This window comes from Nannospalax galili, unplaced genomic scaffold, assembly GCF_000622305.1.
Source record: "Nannospalax galili isolate Female #2095 unplaced genomic scaffold, S.galili_v1.0 scaffold1007, whole genome shotgun sequence".
NCBI classification, from domain to species: domain Eukaryota; kingdom Metazoa; phylum Chordata; class Mammalia; order Rodentia; family Spalacidae; genus Nannospalax; species Nannospalax galili.
Window position 1 is genome coordinate 668,088 of NW_008355473.1, and position 23,121 is coordinate 691,208.

At 43.2% G+C, this 23,121-nt stretch overlaps 1 long non-coding RNA gene across 1 annotated transcript in view; it reads left to right on the forward strand.

The window, feature by feature from the left end:
• LOC103749859 overlaps nucleotides 1–11,779 on the forward strand; it is an 83,434-nt gene extending 71,655 nt beyond the window's left edge. The window contains exon 4 of the long non-coding RNA XR_607957.1: nucleotides 11,716–11,779. This is a non-coding gene — a long non-coding RNA (uncharacterized LOC103749859). The remainder of the gene's footprint in view (nucleotides 1–11,715) is intronic.
• The last annotated feature ends 11,342 nt before the right edge of the window (nucleotides 11,780–23,121 follow it).

Below are 23,121 nucleotides of genomic sequence, written 5' to 3' on the forward strand. Positions count from 1 at the left end.
GTTTCACAGGCTATAGCTCCAGCTGACCTGGAACTCATGATGTATCTCAACCTGGCCTTGAATTTTCAGCAACCTTCCTGCCTTCCAAGTGTTGGGATTACAGACTCTGCTCATCTGGCAGTTTTCTGTAAGCTAGGTGGAAGGTGGAGTGAAAAGGTGCAACAACAACAGCTAAAGAACACGAGACTCTGTCTGTGTCTGTGGAGGAAGTCATAAGACCTGCCTGAGGAGAAAATTGGTAAATAACAATCGATCTCGGTCTCAACATCAGACAGAACCAGTTTGACAGAAGGCAGAGTGGCTGAAAATGAAATGTTGAGAGCTGTTGAAGTCAGATGGCCACGCCTAACTTCAACCGGAAATGAAAAGGAGGCACTTAATCCTAGCACCAGCCATCAACAGGGCAACACTGACTTTATGAAATTCTGATTTTAACATGTATTTCCTCAGGAACAAAATTGTAGTGCCTGCTTGTATGGCATGGAGGTGATAAGTCTGTGTTGGGGTGATGGTGAGTGGGTGGGGCATAGGGTACAGACGTCTGTGCTTTTATGTGGGCAGTCACTTGGAGCAGCATGTGGCAGGAGCTTGAGCAGCTGATGACTGTCATCAAAGAGCACGTGTTTGTTCAGCCCCCCTCACAGCTCCTGCCCCATTTTGACAAAGATGCCTGCTAACATTTCGTCAGTGCTTTTTTAGAAAGATAGTGCCGTGGCTGGTATTTTCACTTGTGAGATCTGGCTGTCCTAAATGTAGTAAAAGAGTGCCCTGAAACCCACATACCAGGCCAAGGAAGATACAGAGAAAGGCCAGATATTCCACCTGGAAATGAAAGGTTGTTTAGGTAATACAGTAAGCATGGAGTCAGAGTTAAAAACACTTCTAAGTTCCTGTAATGCCCCTGAGGAGATTTAGAATGAATGGTTGGCTAGGGGCTTATCTAAAGGAACACTCAAGGGAAACTTGTGTATCTAATCCATCAGGACCTCTGAGAACTTAGAGCGCTTTGATGAGTCTCATGTTGACAGACCACACAACTGATGCAGTAGAGAACAGCATGCTTTCACAGACACAGAAAAGTAAGAGGTGATCAAGGCCTTTTCTAGAACCAGAGTCCTCTGTAGAGCAGGGCCACCTGAGGGGCAGCTAGTGGATGGAAGGTCTTCTCCAACCTGTCCATCCCCCAAGGAGCTGTCCATGGTACCATTGCTCCAGTGTGAGACCTTTCTCTTCCCTTCCTTTCCCTCCCTTCCCCTCCCCTCCCCTCCCCTCCCCTTCCTTTGCCTTCCCTTCTTCTTCTGTTCTCTCTTCCCTTCCTTCTGCCACCCCCTGTCCCTCTGTCCCTCCCTTCCTTTCTTCATCTTTTCCCTTTTTGTTTTTGAGACAGGGTCTCCATATATAGCCCAGGCTGCCTTCACTACATTATTTGGCTCAGGTAGGCCTGGAACTTTTGATCCTCCTGCTTGCACCACCACACCCAGTCCACTTACAGGCTTTCTAAGAGCATCTGTGTGGCTGTGCTGAGCCAGGTACTTCCTTTGGCATCGCCGCAGGCTTGGCAATGGTTAATACTTGTTTAAAACAATAATGCCTTGTTTCTGCAGATTAGGGAAACAACCCAGGTCTTCATTTTCCATCTCATCCAACTTGGATATCTAATAACCCCTTTGGACCTTAGACTTGAGGACTTTCAGCCTAACAAAGATGGAATAGCTGTTTAACACCCTTTCTTTGGTCTATTAAGGGCACATTGTTCCCTTTGAAAGTGGAGGTGGTGGAGGTTTATACTGAAGGTAACAGTTTAAGTCGTAAGGTAGACTTTAATGAGAAGGATTAAGTAAATATACTCATATTTCACACAGTTGGTTAGAAAGGCATATAGAAATTTCTAAATATTTTGGTCAAAAGAGAAGAAAGAATTAACCCCTCAATCAGAGAAAACCAAATCATGAATTTTTGTGAAGAACAGTAAGAATTGCTAGTCTTTATTAATTTTCTCTTTTCTTTTTCTTGGTTATAAGATAAAAATAAATAGGCTCCTAGGCAGAGAAAGTAGAGGCCAAAATAAAGGTCATGTTTCATTAAATTGGGAAAAATCTTTGGTAGGGCAGTGAATTAAGAAAATCCATGCTTGGCTTTTGATGCCAAACATTGCTACCCCAATGTCACAAAAATCCAGGGAGAGAAAAGCACAGTATTTAAGCTAATACCAGAACTGAGAAACAAATCAGGGGTAGACACCCTGGGGGTACAGATCCCAGGGGTAGGAGGAAGGGGGAAGCTCATGAGTGGGTTCTGGAGAATTTATGCAGATGTGAACACTGTAGGCAAATGTTGTTATGATACATTTTTACAGAGAACAATTGATAGCTTTCAAGAGATTCTCAAAGTATGTAGGAACATCTATAAAGTAAGAACAACTGGTTTAGATAGTGACAGAAAACTAGGTAGGGATGGGTGACTAGATCATCTAACTTTATATCTGATATTTATATTTCTGAGTTTGAAATAATAACCCATTTGAATATGGAATTTATGAGAGTTCAAATTAATGCTCATGCTTATATATTTTTCAAAATGTTCTCGTCTTATAGGAATCACGTCCGATTAGTTAAAAACTGTGTGGTTCTTTTCATTTGGGTTTATCCCCCGCAGAGCCTAAAAAGTGGACAACAACATCGAGAAGTCAGAGACACTTGACAAGAGCTCATGGTATGGGAAAACTATCACTGAACTGTCTGAAATTCAGGGATGCTCCCTGCATAAGACATTCACATTCCTGTGTCATTCATGTCCCTGTGTCCCTATCTATTACCACTAACAACTGCTGAGACAGGAGTGCACGGGGAGCCCTGAAGTACGGTCCACTCTCCTTTTCATCCATTCAGCAAAACTGATGACTACACTCTGATGGCCAAATCTTTTATTCAGCTTGATAAAAGTAGAATTAGAACTCAGCTAGACTGTAAAGGCCAGAGCTTCAACCCAGAGGAAGGATGGGTGGGTGTATATAAAGTCTCTTCTTAGTGCTAATATTTCTTGACTCACTCATTATACAGTGATTTTAAAAAAATTTTATTTGTATTTTTATTTTATGTGTACGAGTGTATTGTCTGCATGTATGTGAGTGTACCAATGTCGTGCAATACTGCAGAGATCAGAAGAGGGCTTCAGATTCCCCTGGAACTGGAATTAAAGACGGTTCATAGCCGCCATGTGGGTGCTGGGAATCAAACCTGGATCCTCTGCAAGAGCAGTGGTTTTTAACGTTCCTATCACCAGCTCAAATCAGCAAGGCAGATCTGCTCACTCATCCTCTCCACTTTTCTCTAGATCCTTGGAGTACCTGTGCTACCCTGGAAGATGAAGCGAGAACACAGATAGACGGCACAGAAGGATGCTATGGAACAGGATACATTCCTTTGCAGAAACTTGACCACAAAACCCTTTCTTACCTGAGAGGGAGCCTGGGAAATGCAGATCAGCTATATGACTGTTACTCTTAACTGCTGAGCCCCACTATGCAGTGATTTAAAGAGCAAAGTGTGTGTGTGTGTGTGTGTGTGTGTGTGTGTGTGAGGTGTGTAGCCATACCATCCATGAAGAACATTTGATTCCTGTCAAGCATCTTTGACAGCTCAGGGAACTGATATAACCTAGAAAATATGTGCTGTTATTTTGGTCATAAGGGCACAAGACTAAGTATAGCTTTATGTCAGAGTTTCCCATGAAAAGACCCAAGCTTTCTAAAAGCAAAAAGAATGTGATCCATAGGCTGTGACCTGTGGGGTTCCATGGGGGATACATAGATGGTTCTGTGTATTCAAGACGATGAGGGGTTCTAGAAATAAGGAAGATGTACAGGGAATACATCCAGTGCCACTGTCTTATCTCAGGGCACAGACAGAGGCAAGTATGAACTGAGGCAGCTCTGACCTGGAAAGAGTCCCACTCTGCAAGATGGAGCAGGCTCTGGGGCTATAGATCCAGCTGCAGAGAAGGCAGGATGCTCCGCATCCCCGTTTTCAAGGGGCAGCTGTAAGGGCAGTGTCTATTTCTGTGAGTGGGGGGCTGAGCCTTAGTGTGGCAGTGCTAGGATGGGACGAACCAGGGAAACATGCAGGGCAAGCTCTGCAGGGTCACAGGCATGATGCGAGCCAGACTGAGGCTGGAAACGCAGACTGAGGCTGGAAACGGTTCTTTGCACTGCTTTGTATGAAGTAGGTGCGGCACTGCCTTACTTTCTACTTCTGTTCCCTGACTCAGGAGGAGCTGTTTATGACTTGCGTAATTCCCCAGAGAGGAGCTAAAAAAGGTTATTCTTTTTAGTTAGACAAAGTCTGCAGGGAGGTCAGTGGATGTGAAATCAGCTCTGCTTCACGGCCATCTTGGTAGTTACAGAAACTTTACCTCCGTGACAAAAAATAGCGGACACCCTGTGATAGGCACTGCCGCTATTCCTGTCTACAGATGAGGGAGCCTGTGAATAGAGATGTTAGTACTATCTCACTCACACTGACAGTACGTGGCAGAGCTGGGATTCAAACCAGCTGCCGTGCTTCATCCAGCCTCTTGACTCTTGGAACAAGGCATTGGGCTGTCCTTCGCAGCTGCCTTTCTCCCAAATTAGGTTTTTCTCTTGATTATTCAAACTCACCAGCTCAAAGGTGAAAGGAAGGAGAGATCCTTGGTCATGTATCAAGATGTACATCATAAGGTAGAAGGGCCAAAGATCCCACTTCAACATCATTTCTGGAAATCAGAAATGAGGAGTTGGAGACCCTGGCAACATCTTCTCTGAATCCTGTCTAGAGGCTGAGCAAGAGAGAGAGGTGGTTCACATATCAGCTAAATAAAAAACAAGGTGAGCAGTGCCATCCCCCAAGTGGTGGAGAGGGCGTCGTTACCGAAGCTGTATGGGCTACCCACAACCTAGTGCAAGTACATGATCTCCTTTCTAGAGCTCAACCCTAGAATCGGGGAGACCTTGATGTTAGATAGGAGGGCATAAGTCAACATTCAAGCCTAGGATATTGAGACCTGCATTCTTGTGAAGTTTCATGTGATCTTAAATAAAACTGCTGCTGTCCTCAAATTAAAAGCTGAGACTACTCAACTTGTAAATCAAAGAACTGGTAATTCATTGTGTCATGAGCTTCATGGCTCCTTGTGTAGGGTAAAATACGGGCTCTTAGTGAGCTAATTAAATATTGATGGCAAGCTGAACATTCTTCTTCCAGCCCATTGAAGTGAATTTATGATGCAGCAGAATGAAGTTACATTGCATTCTGCAGTGGGGCGAGAAGGAAATCTGAAGCTCCCCCTTTCACAGTGAACGCTGACTGTATTTTGTGGGCAAGGCTAAATCAACATGTATTACATTTCAGTGTGCACTAATGAAGTTCGACCTCAGAAATGGGATTCTTCGTGGAAAACTGAAACCATGTTCCTAGGTGCCCTATGGGAAAATCAACTGCTATATGGTGATCTGGGGTTTGTTCTCATTCCTAATCTATGCTCAGCACCAGAAAAAAAAAAAAAAAGCATTAAGACCATTAGAACTCCATCTGAAATTCATGGCTAAGTTTGAAATCAGTGGAATATAGATGAGATTCAGTTCGAGTTTCACCTCTTTTATTCATGTCTCAGAATCATGAAGCCTTAGCATTTAAAGCACCCGTGATGGAGTAAAGGTGGAGAAATCGGGGCTTGCTGATGAAGTTGATACTACAAGTTACCAGCAAAGCTAGACACTCAGGTCAGGTAGTGCTTTGGGAGCAATACCTGTGACCACTGTCCAGCTAACTTAAGCCTCTCCCTAGAGGTTGAAAAGGGATTGATTTTTTTTTTCACCCATTAGCTTTGAGCTATGCATAAGCTCTCCCACCTAATGCCTTCATGGGTCCATCAGAGTTAATGGGTGGTGAATGTGTGGACTACACACAGTTCCTAAATGCGTGGGGACTGTACTTTGTGCACAGAAAATGTGCACCTTGAACTCTTTAGAGATCTACTTAGGCAAGGTCTCTGCCTTCTCTAGTTTCTGGTGTCTGCAATGTGTTTGCAGTTTGGAACAACTGATGACTAGTCTGTAGTGAAGTATGTAGATCATTGTGAACCTGGCCTTTGGGAACATAGTCCTAGAGCATCCTAGAAGGCTGTCACTTAATGTGAGCTGCAAAAGGGCACCCAGTACCACAGGAATGGAAATTCTTTTCTCATTTTGCTTTTTTAAAATGTCTTTTAGAACATTCTCCTAATCAATCTACATCAGAAACAACTCCCAAATGTAATGTCTTAAAACACCAAGTCATTGCCTCTGTTGGTTCTGTAGACAGACCAAGCTCAGCTGAGTGTTTTTGCTTGAGGATCTCTCCTGCACTTTTAGTCATTTGGAAGCCAAGGATGGAGTCATCTGAGGTGTGGCTGGGAAGATATCCAGGGTGTGCTCATGTCACTGGTAGTTGATATCAGCTGTTGGATTACTTACACATGTCAACTGGACTAGACCTGTGACTACATCTGCCCTCTCCATGTGGCTTGGATTTTGAGGAAGGGCAGCTGAATTCCCAAAGGAAACATCTATCAGTGAGCATTCCAGGAGGGCCAAGACTGAGCTGCAGGCTTCTCATGACCTAGCCTTGGAAGTCTTCGAATACCACTGCATATTGTTGGTCAAATAGGTCACAAAGGACAGCCTAGATGCAGGGAGGCTTCTAAAATGTTGACAGTGGCAGTTTTTGGAGACAGTATAGCTACAAGCAAATATATTATCTTGGGGACTTGGTAGGGTGCTTGCCTAGCATGCACAGAGCTCTAGCACTGAAAAAAAGGATTACAAATACATCGCCCTGGAGGACAACCTATCTGCAGGTACCTTCCTTCATCAGGTAATCTGATGCACTGCTGGGCACTGGAAACATCTCTAACACCATCTACGTTGTAGGGAGGAGGGAGAGAATCAGTAGGTTGAGATAATGGTTAAGAAACTAAGTTTGAGCAAGATAATGCAAGATATAAAGTGAGATGAGGAGATGAGGATTAGGGTAAATGTAGAAAAATCTTACCTGCTTCTTTTACTGGTTCAGTATATTTGGGTGTTGATTGGACAGAAATGTAAGCATAGCTGACAAAATTATTGTGCATATCTTTATTTATTATTTAAGTCACATATAATACTAATGAAGATTGTTAAAAAGAAGAGAAAACCACCCAGCATCCCACTAACTGAACATAGCCGTGTTCATTTTTCTTTTCAATCTTAATTCTTCCTATGCGTACTTTACATGTATGTCATTCTCCTGTGTTGGCATGGGTTCTAGGCTTTTCATCTGGTCTCATCTTGAAAATGCTTCTCCAGTGTTAGCTCCCACCTTTGCCCTCATTGTTTTAGAGTCGTAATTCCATTCTGGCTGAGGGAGCTTGGCAATGGGCCAGTGAACTGGGCATGATTTGGGAGGTGACTCAGGCTGCCTGTGGTGCTGCCTCACTGGTGGATGGATAAGACTCTAGGGGAGCTGGATTCTGTCCTCCCATTCTGTCCCTTGGCCTGGCTGCCCTGCCAAGATGAAGCCCTTAGGGTGCTTCATGAATGTTTATAGCTGCCAGCAGGAAACATTCTTCCCTTGAGGTGGGAGGCAGGAGGAGGGATTCCCCCCTCTTCTGCATTTCAACCTTTCAAGGAGCTTGTTGGTTTCTTAAGACTGTTAACCGGGACACAAGGATTTAGATTTCTTGTCTCTGTAATGGCTTACACTTCTTCTGGGAAGGGGAACTTAATTTTACTGTTGTGGCAATCTGCTTCTTTTTTAGATACTGAGATGCCAAGCTTGGCATACTCTGGTTAGGTAGAGGGCATCCCCTACTTCCTGCAGTGTCCTCTGCTGTCTGCTCATTACATCCTATCTGTTCCTCAAAGCTCACTTCACATTATTCTTTATGCTCCTTGTGGCCTTCTCACAGTCACTTTCTGACCTCTAAATGCTTACTAGCACATTCTCCTAGAAGACAGCAGGTGCCTCATACCGATACTGGGCTGGAAAGCAGGGTGCTTTGGAGCTTGTTCCATCTCTCCATCTGTGTGACTTTGGTTAAGTTCTTGCCATCCCTGGCCTTCAGCTTCTCCAGCTTTAGCATGAGAGGCTGATCTCTCTTGTTCTTGCTGTGAGTTCATGATCTGAGTCCTTTGGCCTTTGAGGTCACTCTTGCACATCATCCTGCAAACTTCTGGAAATTTGCCTGGTTTGTCTATGCTCATTTCTTCCTAGTAACCGTGAGCCTTCTTGTTCATAAGATCCCATCTTTAGACAATGTGGAAATGTGTGTTATTATTACTGAAAACATGGGTTGGCTTTCTTTTACAACCTTTCTCCTGCCTACTCCTTATCTCTCTCTTTTCATCCAGTAAGTATGCTTCAGACTCTGTCCTTTCTTGTGGTTGACGTTTTGAATCACTGACTGTGATAAAGAGCAGCAAATGGAAGCAACTTTCTGAAGGCTAAACTTCAAACTCTCTATTACTGCCACATACCAATCCCAGTAGAGGGCCCACAAACTGATTTAGTTCCCCTCTTATGAAGCAGAGATGCAAAGCAATAGAGAAGGAGTGATTAGCTAGGGCTGTGGAGTCCCTGTTATCTCTCTCACCAGAGCATGAAGAATGAATCGAAGGACAAGTGCGCTACCCTGGAAGTTGATGTTTACATAGTCCAACATTGCTCAAAGTTCTGTTGCGCTGAAAGATCATAGAAGCATTTTTAAGGGCATGATTTGCATTAAAATATCAGAAAAGAGAGATTTCTTTCTTTTTTTGAAAATTTTAATTTTTAAAATTGTATGTGTCTGAGTTTTGCCTATAAGTATGTAAGTGCACTATGTGCATGCAGTGCCTGAAGAGGCCAGAAGATGGCATCAGACCCCCTGGAATTAGAGTTGAGGATGATTTTGAGTCGCCATGTGGGTGCTGGGAATGGAACCCAGGTCCTTACAAGAGCAGTCAGTGCTCTTAAATGCTGAGCCATCTCTCCAGCCCCCAAAGGTAGAAATTTCCAAGGCTGCCTTCAGGTGCTAAAATGTCACGTATTTGGTTTGCCCCTGGTCATTAAATGAGCCTCCACAACCCCCCAGTTAAAGCCCCCAACTTCCAAGACTAAGTGCCACTCAGTCCCTCTTCCTTCTGTCATCAACACCCACCCGACTCTTTCCTGTCTCTGGGCATCCAGTCATTCTCTTCCCTATGCTGGGCATGCACTGGCCCAAATTATCCTCATAAACATTTTACTTACTCTTTGGGGAAAATAATGGGCTTTGAGGTCTGAATAATTTAGGATTAAATCCCAGCTTTCTATTTGTAAGGAAGATTATTTAATCTCCTGGAGTGGCCTTTGTTTTCTCATTTGTTATGTGAAACCAATATGTGCCTTACAGGGTTCTAGTGAGAAATAAACAAGGTGTTGGAAGGCTTGTAGCACTTAACACAGTACCAGCACCCAGAGGGCCCCAGTGAGTGGCATCCACTGTAGCTCCCCTCATGTTTCTCTTTCGTGGGAAATGATAGAGCTGCTTTGGTGACTTGAAGGCTAATGTCTTAGAAGCTTGGTCCCTAGGATGGAGAGGTTAGGAGCGATGGACTCTTTAAGAGGTCACTGGGAGGAACGGTCCTCAAAGGGGATTCATGTTGGTCTTGTAGTGTGTGAATTCCTCTGAGAGTAAGTTGTTATAAAAGAGCAAGGCTGGTGCCTCAGCACGTGACTGCTCTCCTTCTCTTTCACATGCTCCTCTATGGTGCGCGGGGTCCCGCGGGGATCGGTCCCCTGCACATGGTCTGGAAGGCAGCGAGTTCCGGGGGGGGGGGGGGGGGTTTTCCCCTGCATCTTCCGTGGCTCTCTGCTGCTGGAGCGTTGTCCAGCCGGGTCCCACCCTTATTTCACCCGTGTACTTTCCTCAATATGCGAGTTCCACCAGCCGCTGGACCACACGGGAAAGTACGGGGTGGCTGAAGCTGGGATCCGTGAGTCGGTGACGGAGGAATGCTGCCCCCCGGGGAGACTAGATTGCAGGCAGGAGACACAGACTCAGCTCAGTCAGATTCAGTGGTACAGCTCTTTATTCAGTGTCCCAGCTCTAGTTCTTGCTCTAGCTCCAGCTCCGCTTCCAGCTCCAAATTATTGAGAGAAGTCTGGAATATTTTATACGTGGGGGCAGTGGTAAAAGCTTTAGCTGATAGGCACTTTGCGAGATACCCTCTTTACATATGGAAGTGGGCTCCTGCCATGCTGCCAGACTACCTGAAAAATCACACAGGAAAGCATGGTATTTCCAGAGCCAGAGGCCATGTTTATGTTAGGGCATTTGTGGCGGGCACTTCAAAAAGGTGAGTCAGGAAAATGCTAGGAAAGACAAACTGCTGTTAAAAAGAGTCTTCTGCATATGAAACCGAGCTCATGAGCTTTCCGGACATGGAGAGACTGCTACTTCACACAGCAGGGGTCCCCAACACTCCTCCATGAAGACATCTGCTATATTATGATGAGTCACAGGGACCCTCCAGAGGCAAAACTGATGGGAACCACACTATCTTGGACTGTAAGCCTCCCAAACCATGAGCTAAACAAATTTATTTTCTTTATGAAGTTCCCAGCCTTGGGTATTTTGTTATAGTAACAAACAGAATAATATAATAGTGCCATGTTTATGTAAACATAATTGATCCCACTGCTCACTTGAAAACTTCTTCAAGGCAGGAGTTATTTGGCACTCCTGTTTGTCCCTTTCAATGTCAAGGCCAGAAATGACGTGGAGCAAACTCAGTATATTTGGCTCAGATGAACTGAATTGACTGTCGTTTTACTCACCCTTTCCTCCCAATTTTACCCAACAGAGACAAGAGAAAGACAGTGCTGCAAAAATCAGGGCAAGACAGGCCTACATTTTAAAGCACTATTTTATCAAGAGTAGGGCTTTGGGGTCTTCTTATAAGTTCTAGGGGGGTGGGGGTGGGAGGGGCTTGAAAGAGTGACCTTTTGTATGTGCTTTCAGTATCTGCACTCTACAGGGTGTTTGCTGAATATTTAAGTGTGTTGCTATTCATGATAAAAGCTTGTAGAGTGACAGACCTGGGAGTAGAGAGGGGGCTCAGTAATGGATTTCATCTTAGACAACTGCAGGAGGAAGCTTGCTGAAGGGTTGACATTGCCCCAGCTGGGATCCTCAAACCCTGTTCTCTACAGACAGTGCAGCTCTGAAGTGTGGGCTTGCTTGCTGTGAGGAGCCTTGGCTCTCACTCCTGACAGCGGAGGGAGTGGCCTGGCATGCCAGGGTGAGTTCCGCTGAGAATTCTCTACACTCTGTTGACAAGTGGCACCGCCCATGAAGACATTGTCATCTGAGCTGGCTTTGGCTCAGCATTGGCTCCCGCCAGCTGCCTGGATTTGCTTCTCAGCTCCTCTCCCGGCTTGGCTCACTGTGACCTTGGACATATTCCTGTTTCATCAAGCCCCACTTTCTCAGTCAATAACTTGGGTATGGAAGAGTGCCCACCTTCGAGGTTTATTATGAAGATCAATGGACTAACAAAAGTCAGTCACCAGAGCTCTGCCTGGGGCGTGGTAAGAGCTATACAGATGATCACTTTGGCCTTGTTGGGGCTGTAAGGCCTCTTGTGAAGACTGTGCTTTCTTTGTGTCTCAGCTTGGCTCTTTCTTTATCTCTTCACAGTGAAAGGACTCCGCAGGTGGAAAAGGGGAACTTCTGCAGTGGCCCACGCAGGTGATGAAGGTCAGTGTGACAGCAGGACTGAGGAGAAGCAAAGGCTTTAGAGGACACAGAGGAGTTCATGACTCTTTGATGTGCATGAAGGAAAGGTCTGTGGAGGCTCCCATGTGACCAAGATCCAGGATTTAGTCACAATGATAGCTTAAAAGAACAAGGGACACTGTAGGAAAAGAGGTTCATATGAGAATATTGGGATAGCATGCAGAGATGTCCAAAATGCATTGGAACTGATTTTGGAGCTTTGGTGAGAAATCTAAACAGAGCTATAGATTTTAGGGTTCATCAGCATTTGCACTAAACACTAGGAGAACCAGTAGCCAGAAAGCTTCCTGTAAAGTGCCTGGTGTCTAGCCCAGGTCCAGAAGTAAAGACTTTTTTGGTTTGGGTCTATGAGTTCTTTGTCAAGAGTAACTAGCTGTGGTTTTAGTTTTAAAACAACTATAGACCATGGGTAGATGAATGATAACGTTGTTTCAATAAAACTTTATTTACAAAATAGATGAGTTGCTTATCCTTGCTCCAAACCAGTGTCTTGACAGAGTAGGTATATGAATAATATTCTGTTGGAGTAATCTACGAGTTCCAAGAACGTAAATGTGTGTGTGTTTGTGTGTGTGTGTCTGTGTGTGTGTCTGTGTGTGTGTCTGTGTGTCTGTGTTTGCTTTTGGGAACTGAACCCAGGGTCTTGCGTATGCTAGGTAAGCAAGTTTTTAGAACAATTTTATTAAATTATATGAAGCACAAAATTTTTAAAATAGAAGATACAAAGGCAGATCAGAGAAAGGATCTTTGGAGGCTTACTGGTTGCCGTAGTATAAAACAGGCCTCCACGAATTAGTTATTATCTAGAATTGTATCTAGCTAGAAGCTTTGTTTGACTTGAGCGCTAGGCCCTCAGCCAAGTTCAATAAATCAGAATGGTGAATTGTAGGGCCAGGTGATGAGAGTCATTAGATTTTTCACCCCCTGAGGGTCAGGCTGGTGGGTAAGGTGAGAGGTACTGGCTTCCAGGAGAGCACTCTTGGGAGGTCAGGGACCCTGGATCACTCTCTCTTCAGGTCCAGGAAATTGACTGCAAATGTGTTAAATAATTAAAACACTGGATGTGAGAATTTGTAGCTTTTCTTGAGAAGAACTGGCCAGTGAGAGGAAACGGAACATTTCCGGCAGGAGAAAATTGAACAGTGAATGAGGAATTGGAGCAGTGTCAAGGGAGGGCAGATTGTAAGAACTACAATAGTCAACACAAGATCAGAGAGCTGATACTGAACTGTTGTAGAGCTACTCTTGGGAATGTTTCCCTTTCCTGTTTGTCATATGCTTTTGGAGGATCAAACCACCCACTAAAAATTGGCCTCTTGTTTTTGGATCGAAACCAGCACAGTTCAATTCTTTGGCCATGGAAAGATGCCTTAGACAGGAGGCTTACATTTGACCACAGGTTGCAAACGGCTTCTCTGTTTCCAAATACATTGTGTAAGATGTGCAGAAGCCCAAGGCTCCTGGGGGATCTGGTAACTCTGAGACATGGCATGTCTGTGGAGCAGTGATGGCAGCAACTGCTTCTGTGTGCATGTGTGTGCGTGCACACATCTACACACAAATATGTACATATAAATATACACACATGTGCTTGTATGGTACACAAATGTGCCTATAGCTGTGTCGTAGATTGACAAGCAGTTTTTAAACACTCAAGCAGATCCTGCACCATCTCTCATGTAGGTCAGTAAGAGTTCATATACAGCATGAGGAAAACTTAGGATTTAGTTCTAGAGCAGACAGTATTGGGAATAGCAAAGATCAAAGGAATGCAAGATGTTAAAAGCCAAGATTTCAAAAATAAAGATTTAAAAAAATCTGTGTTCTTGATTGTGTTTTCTGGCAGTGTCCGTCTTCAGCTGGAGTAGTTGACACTGCTTTGCATGCACACTGAGTTTGTGCAGGTCACTGGGCTCCATTCACAGCGCAGCAGCTCTGCTGGTCCCCAAAATATTTGAGCTTAGACCCTTGCCTGCCACACTCAAACCAATCTTCTCCACTCTCCCACCAAATGACTCTTTCTAGAACTCAAGTTCAGACTACACTTTGCTTAGGACTCCTCAGTCCCTAAAGAAAAGGCTGAAGTTCCCTTGTCTGGTAACAGGACTTTCCATCACCTCTGCCACATGACCCCTTCCCTCTCTTTCATTTAGCAATGCACCCTACCCTTTTCTTTCATCTGGCCATTACACCTAAGTTTTCCACCAGCTTAAATACCTGGTGATGTCTACCCAAGCATCAAGACCCAGTTCATTCACCCCCTTCTGTGTGAAGCATGGCCGGTCTCTACTCCCTCCTCCGCTTCTGCATGAGAGGCTTCTTCATGACTTGATATGTTGGCATTTATGGCACTTATTTCTAATTGTCTGGACATGAGTTTGGGGGTTTCATCTGGCTTGAATCTTAGCTCTTCCGTTTCTTAACTATATGGCTTTCAACAAGATCTTTTAATTCTTTTAGACCCTAGTCTTTAGATATGAAAAATGAGAGCACTGAGAATCATAGGGTTTTGGGGATCTCAGTGCAGTTGTGTGTTTGCCAGTGGGCTTACTTGGCATGGGCTTAGAATGTGGTAAGTATTCAATAAATTAAAACTTCCTTTTCTCCTCCACTTGAGCTTGTCCAGTCTAGAATGTGACTGAAATATGGCAACCCAGACGCTCTGCCTAGCACATGATTAGCTCTGGTTTTATGCTCTTACTGATGAACACACAGCCCAAAGGGAAGTAAGTACCTGTTGGTTGAATGGTATGATGTGTTGAATCTTTGGCCTTGAGAGTTCATTCTTTGTAGTATACACCTATATCTCTGTCATAGTCTTATGATGATCCCATTCCTTGAAAAGAACAGATTAGCATCACCTAGCTTCTGTAGTCTAGCTTTAAGGACTAGGCATAGAAACATGAGACACTGCAAACCCTGTAACAGAAAAATTGTAAAGGGTGGCATTGCTGAGAGATGAGAGTGGTGTTGATGCTAAAAAGGAAAATCTGGAGTCATGGCTGATAATGGCTGAGGGTCCCTTTCTGAGTCTTGTTTCCAGATTTGAATGGAGAGAAGCACTCTGTCAGTGAGGATGGGGACAGTCTTTTGTGAGTGCCCTTGTTAAACTCTTGCAATCATGCCATTAGGTGGAGGGGGTTTCCACAGGTCATGTAGCCCCTCTACAGAGGTATACTGTAGTATCTTCTTGGGAGCTAGTCCAAATTTAGTTACTTGGTGTATCATGTGATCTCAGTAAGTGCTATGACATGTTTTAGAATCAGATTTGCTTTGGAATCCCGGCACTGTGACCTTCAGTATTCATTCATCTCTGGATCATCTCTGCTAAAATAATTAGCAGGCCTACCTCGCAGAACTACTAGCAGCGTTAACTGGACAACTGAATGGCACATATCCAGTACGGTGCCTGGTGCCAACTATAATGGGTCCCTTTCCTTTGGCACAGCACAAAGCACATTTCCCCTCTGCTGTACACAAACTTGTCTGACAGCTCCACAAAGGGATGGAGGAGGCAAACCAAGCTGAGCTCCAACTGGGCCCCTTCCATGTCCAGTCCAGAGGCTGAGCCTGCTGGCCTGAAGAAACTACCCCCTTCCTAGCTCATTTGATGGAGCATTTCAATTTTACATTGTCAGTTGTCAGCACATTTAAGTGTCCTGGGACTAGGAAAACATCAGAGGGAATTATTGACTGTTTTATTGATTTAATCAGATACTTTTACACAAATGATGGTCCATAAAATTCTGGGCTCCCTGTAGTCTTGCATAAGACAGAGTTTCAGTGTAGCTTACAGTGGAAATTGCCATCATCTCTATGGGTAAGATCCAGAGGAGCAGAGATGGGTCAGTGTGAACTAAAATACAGGATAAAGTAGGAAATACAGATAAATACAGGAAAAGCAGAGGGAGGAATTTGTTCAGAGAACTTTTTCTTTCTTTCTTTCTTTCTTTCTTTCTTTCTTTCTTTCTTTCTTTCTTTCTTTCTTTCTTTTTTTTTTATGCTAGATATGGTGCCTAGAAGGCCCTCTACCATCGGGCTATGCTCCCAGCTCCTAGAAAACAATTTCTAAGTGAACCTGACTGTGTTAGGAAAAGAAAGCGAGAGAGCGAGAGTGAGCAAGAGAGAGTGAGAGAACGAGAGAGAGTGAGAGAGCGAGAGCGAGAGAGAGAGAGAGAGAGAGAGAGCGCACTTGGGTCAGGTAAGGAAACCTTTAAATAACATTTGAGTGTAGACCTTGAAGGTAATAAGAAGCCATTAGAAGTTTTTGAGCAAGAAAATTCAGAGTTTTGCTTCGGGAAAATAACGCTGGCATGAAGCTGAGACGGGATGGCTTTGGTATGGGGAAAAACAAATGGAGCAAGAGAGTACTTAGGGACACCTGGACAAGAGGTGAGGAAGGTGGTGCTTGGGCACTGGAAAGAACAAATGGGAGACACGCAGTGCGCAGCCTAGTGCAGCGCGCCGTCTACAGAACGTTTTGACTGGCTAGAAGGGGCAGGGAGCATGAAAGGATGACTCAAGTGTTCAGCCTGGGGAAAACAGCAGTGTCTGAGTTATTTGATTTAGCACGCAGGGCACAAAACATATCTGTCACTACCAAGAGCATATATGTGTGTATCTGTAGCTCTGTGTACGTATGGAATAGCATACAACAGATCAGTAACCTAATGTCACGCATACACACGCATATAGACACAGACAGACACGCACGAACGCACGCAGGCAGGCAGGCAGGTACCACACCACCTCCATTCAAACACCACTTCCAACTCCCAGCTACATTTACCTGAATTGTATGTGAAGTGAGGTATTTTGGAATGAGAGGAAGCTCTCTGACCTGAGCTGAGCGGTAATGCTGGCGGCTGCCAAGGGCAAAGGGCTCCTAGGCCTGACTAGGGGCTAGCATTAGAGGGCGCGGCTTGCTGCTGTTTTTGCCTTCCTGCTGCTGCTGCTCACAGCTGACAAACACTAAGGGAAATGCAAACTGCTAGAGAGTGGCATTTGAGAAGCTTCCTGCCTACCTGTGATGTGATATGATTTACACCAGGTAGAGAAAAAGGACCCCCAGCCAGATGATTGGTGGCAGTTTCAACTATTAAGTTTTGTGAACTTTACCTGGTGAATGGGCTTGGGACATAGAACTGTGTGCTTCAGCACATTTGGATTCCACCCAAACGGCAGGAACAGATCATGAATTCTTTTTAATTTCTCGTCCTGGTGCGTGAGAAGCATGTTCTCTACCACTGAGCTACACTCCCAGCCCACACTGAATTCTTCTGATGTACAGTATAAAATTCTGAGTTGAATAATTTTTCCTTAGAAAAAATGGATTGACCTTAATGTATTAATTAAACCCCTCAGGGCCTCACACATGCTGATTGTTGCCTGAAACTGTCATGTGCTTGTAGAATTTTGGGTGCAAATGATACTCCCCCCCTCAGATCCTGGTTTCATTAAGCATGTCCTGCTGTCCTTATGGACCCTTGTGTCTTGTACTCATATCTAGGATGGTGGGAAACTGCTGGTTTTAGGATCCTGTCTTTAGGCCAAGAGAATATTTTAAAGAAGTGATGGATGATTCTTGACAAGGGCTTCCAAAAGCTTTAAATTTTTTCCCATATATATATAAAATGTGTACGAGTGTTTTGCCTGCATGTACATAAGTGCACTGGGTTGTGCAGAGCCTGTGGAAGTCAGAAGAGGGTGTCAGATCCCCTGGAACTGGAGTTAAGGATGGTTGTTAGCCACCATGTGGGCACTGGGACTCGAACTCAGGTCCTCTGCAAGAGCAGCCAGTGCTCTTGATCGCAGAGCCTAAACAGCTTGGGATATCCAGAAAGATGAGGGAAGAGACATTTGTCTTAACATCATGTGTCTGTTTTGTTTTGTTTATAGAAAAGCATAACAGCTAATCAATGCTTATTGATTATCAATGGTGGCCTCATCTCTCAACTATGTGGAGAATCTAAGGAGAGTTACAGGGAAAGGAACAAAAATATGATTATTCACTACTTCTCGTAAGGCCCTATGGAAATAAAGAGCCAAAAATACTAAAATAATACTACACTCATAAAGACAACTATTAGAACAAAATTACAAATGTACCTGAGTATCAGAATAACCACACACATGAAACTATAGGCTGCGGCTTACTTCAGGCTGCTATAACAAAGTACTGTAGACTGGGAAGTTTATAAACAAGAGAAATTTATGTTTCAGAGTTCTGAAAGGTGTAATGTGAAGTCAGAATGTCAGGATGGTTAGGTTGGTGAGTGCTCTTTTCTAGGTTGCAGACCACTAACATTGTAGCCTCACATGGTGGAAGGTGCAAGGGAGCTCTCTTGGATAAGGGCACTAATCCCATTCGTAAGGGCTCATCCCCGGTGAGCTGGTTATCTCTCAAAGGTTCTTCTTCCCAGTGCTACCACTGTGTTGTGTGTGCATGTGTGTTGTGTATGTTGTGTCTGTGTGCTGTGTGCATGCATGTTGTATACTGTGTACATGTGTGTTGTGTGTATGTGTATGTGTGTGTTGTGTGTTGTGCAGTGTGTATGTATTTCGGTATATGAATTGGGAAGGTGGGACACAGGTATTTACTCAATGAGAAACATACGGTGAAAAATTAAAAGACCAGGTACATATCACAGATCCCACGAAAGAGCAAAGGCCAGACATACTTTACCTGTTAATACACATTATCTTGGTTGAGATAAAACGAATTTTGAAATGGGTTGCAAAACAACTCCAACTGTGTGTTACATATAAGAATATATTCAAAGAGATTCAGAAGGAATGAGAATTAAATCCACACAAGGAAAATATGCTAAGAAAGCAGGGTGGAATATTAATATATAATATGGACCTTAGGACAAAGATCATTAAATCACGTTATATGTAATGAGTATGATTCAGTGAAAACAGCATTAACCTGTATCTGTGTGGTGAACAGTAGTACATCCACGTTTCTAACACACAGGTTATAAAAGGCCTAACAAATAGGTAGATACAGACCAGCAAATTGGAATTTAGTTTACTTCTTCTGTCTGTAATTGACCCAGAGGACAAAATAAGGTTATAGAATAACCAAATTAATGGAATATAACTAATTAAATCATGTAAATAAATGCTATGATTTTTTTCAAAAGCCATGAGAACATTCATACACACTGATTATATTAATTCATAAAGAAATCTTGAGGGACTGGGGAGATGGCTCAGTGGGTAAACTGCTTGTTGTGCAAGCCCAAGGCTCTGACTGGATCTCCAGAGCCCACATAAAAGCCAAGCATAGTGGCACGAGTCTATGATCTCAGTGTCGTAAGGTGGAGACAGGGGGATCCCAGGGACTTGCTGAACAGCCAGTCTAACTACTTGGTGAGGTCCAGGTTCAGTGAGAGAGCCTGCTTCAAAAAATAAGGTAGAGAGTGATAAAGGAAGATGCCTGACATCAGCATCTAGCCTCTGATGTACATATCTGTGCATGTGTGTGCACACACACACACCATCACACATAAATAAATCTTCAATAGATTCTAAAAAGTAGATATAGTACGGATATTTTATTACATGTCTGTAATTTACTAAAATAAAATACTGATTACAAAAGAAAGCAAATCTTTATCCGTATGGAAACGTAAAGGCTCGCTCTCTCTTAAATAACTCTCAGAGAAGAAATAAAAATGGAGAGGGAAGACTGTTTTAGGAAATAAGAATTCAAAAGCATTCTTTATCAGAATTTATAGCGTACAGCCTGTTGTCTGTTTCCATCTCTAAATTCATGTGTGCAAGATCCCCTGTACCTCAGAATGGCCTTATTTGGATAAAGGGTGATTAAGTTAAAATGAGGTATGGAGGGATGTAATCCAGTCTGACTAGATTGGTGTTCTTATAAAAAAGGAAAATTTAACATACAGAGAGAGAGAGAGAGAGAGAGAGAGAGAGAGAACCATTGTATGACTTTTCCTAAAAGTTGTTTATTCTTTTATAACCTTGAAGAGCTCACGAGCCTTCTAACTTTCCTGAGCTTCCTGAGTCATCATGAGCTTCCCTTTTTCTCTGTTTCAATTCAGAGGAAATAGCTTTACAATAACCATGAGACAATGCAGCAGGGATTGCTTCTACAAGCTAAGGAATTGTCAGAGGTGTGTTATAGACTCTTCCTCATAGTGGTCAGAAGGTATCAACTCTGCAGACAGCTCGATCTTGGATATGTAGCTTCCAGAAATGTGAGGCAATACATTTCTGTTGTTTAAGCCACTCAACCTGCAGTATTTCATCGTAATAGCCTTAAAAATACAGTTTAAGGTATACAGAAGAAGAAAAAACCCTGTTCCTGGGGAAACTGGGGCTCCCTTTTGTGGGAGTTAAATCTGGTTAATAAAAGAATTTTAAAATGGACTTGAAAAGAAACTCAAGGACAATTTTATTATGGTTTGAGAGAAAAAAATAACAGGAAGGGCAAGCTGTAAATCTTGGCAGCTGCTCAGAGGAGGAAGACAGAGAAGAGGAGAGAGCTCCATGCATTTGTATGTAGACACATGGCAGAAGTGGGAGATGGGGTAGCTTCAGAGAAAGAGTGTGAAGGCCCAGAGCCATCAGGAGATGTCCAGGCCTTGGAAAAAGAGACAGAAAGAAGAGAAAGTAAATTTATACTTCTTTGAGTAGCTCAGAAAAGCAGGCAGTCCACCGTGTTCCATGATGGCGGCTCTGCAAGTGACTGTACTCACAGAAGGGTTTCTCGAAAGAAAAAGTATAATATCTCATTAAGGGGATAATTATTTCTTCCATCTCCTTAGCATGACTTTAGGTGACTCAGCTTTCCTGGAGGGGTGGACTCTTGGTCACGTGATTGACAAGGTGGATTAAAGGAGGAGGCGACAGAATATAATGTTCTAATCCTTGAAGCAGATCAGAATGTCTCAACTCCACCCAAGGCCAGAGGTAGATTTTATTCTTTTGATCAGGAAGAAACAGCTTTCCCTCTATGGGCCTCAACAGAGGGCTGATATCCATCCTCAATGGCCTTCCCCCATCAAGAGATGAGGCCCTAAAACCATTTATAAGATGGGCTGAAACTAGGGACTAGGTAGAACCCATTTCCACCATGAAAATCTAGAGATCCAAGTCCAGAACCGTTCACCAAAAGGGATTAATGTCCAGACTGGAGCTTCAGCTCTACCCTTATGAACAGCCTCCACGTTAGAAGAGAGATAAGAAACCAGGCCCCCTTCTAGTATCCCTAGCCTCTGGCCAGAACAGAACAAAGAACATTTCCTGCTTCTGGCCAAGAAAAAGAATTAGAACTGTTCCCTTTTGGGGTCCCTTTTCCCTAAACTGTCCAGCAGATTTCTGTCTCATTGAAACTGTTGCCTTACAAAATAAGAGCCGGGCGTGGTGGCGCACGCCTTTAATCTCAGCACTTGGGAGGCAGAGGCAGGCGGATCTCTGTGAGTTCAAGGCCAGCCTGGTCTACATAGTGAGTTCCAGGACAGCTGGGGCCACACGGAGACCCTGTCTCAAAAAGACCAAAAAAACCCCAAAAAACCAAAAACCAAAAACAAAAGAAAGAGTTGGAAAAACAAATTAAGCACTGTGTTAAAAATTTAGAAAAAGTATGCCAAAATAAATCAAAAGATACCAGAAGGAAATCATTAGTGATGCCAAAAGTGGAAAACTAACTAGAAAACAGATTGACAGTACCAATAAGTACGTCACAGTCTCTCATTAGATAACATGAAGGATGGAAATGCATGCGCACAAATGAAAGTCCGAAATCATTTGGTTCTGTTTTAAGCAGATGTAAAAATCTAGATGACATAGATTTTTCTAGGAAAAAACTATAAAATTATCAATAATAATTTGAGAAAAGGTGAATTATCCAAATAAACTCATTTCCGTTTAAGAATTGAGGAAAGTGAATAAAAACAGTGCCTTAAAAAAAAAATCACATAAGCAAGGGTGGTACCAAGGAAAAACTTACCACAGCTTTTAAAGAGCAGACAGTTCCAGCTTTGATTAAAAATCTTAATAAGGTGGAAATAGGCGGCCGTTTTCGTAATGTGAAAAAGCATATCTCTCTCATCCTAAAAGCCAAGGGCATCGTTACTGGGGAAACCATGACATTCTAATTACAGTTAAGCGCAAGTCAACAGTGTCCATTATTGTCAACCATTATTGCAAATTATACTAGGTGAACGCCAGCTCAAAGAGACAAAAGAAAGAAATTGACATCGAAGCAGTTTCAATCACAGAGTAAAACTATCACTGTTGGTAGATGATGTGAGTGTACATCAGAAGAGATTATTATAAAGCTCACTTGAAAAGGTAAATAAATTTCAATAGTAAGAAGATGCAAAATAAGTAACGATTAGTCTTATCAATTATAAAAGCATATACAAACTTGATAAATAAGATAGTTTTATTGAATAAATAGACATCCTCTGGAAACAAAATAGATAGTAGATGTGAATACTATGGTGAGTCAAAGTATTATAAAGATAATATCCAAAACTGCAGGATAGCTCAGTAAGTGAAACTAGAACACTTGGGTAGCCACTTGGAAATATTTCAAAGCTATCAAAGATTTGAATGCTAAATATAAATATTAAAGTATATAAAGAAAACATGAGAGGATTTCTTTATAACATTAGGAAGGAAGAAAAATTCCTAGTTCTGTCAGATTTTAAAAGCTATTCAAGAAAAGGTTGACAACACAGACTCTACAAAGAAGTATGTGCACGGATCTGAGTTGAAGGTCCCGGGACAAAGAATTCACCAGAGACAGGTAGTTAGCAGTAGAAAGAGACAGTTCATTAAGAAAAGGAAGGCCATGCCCAAGAATGAGAGTGGGGAGGGAAATGGAAAAAGGGACATCCTCACAAGTGCTGGACTGTGTGTCTGATGACCCTTACGTGTCATTTACGTATGGCCCCCTTCTCTCACAGATGTGTGTGGAGGACTTTTTCCCTAAGCATGTTCTGTTTGTTACATGGAGCCACAGCGAGGAAGGGTTTTCAGTCTCTTTTGTCGACTGGCTTCTTTCCTACGTGAATCTTGAGCGCTTTTTCTCCACACCCTTACTTTCCTGCCACAGGAGCCCGACGTTGCCACTCCATCCTGACAAGTGAAAAGCTGAACAAGTAAAAGAATCAACAACTTTCCATAGATCCTAAGAGAAATAAGATCACGGAACGTTTCATTATTTCCAATGCGGAGAAAAAGCGAGTCCAGAGAATCATAGCTAGGCACAACAGAAACTCACAGAGACCTCCAGGAACCAGGGCTTGGGGGAGAAAAATCTGACCT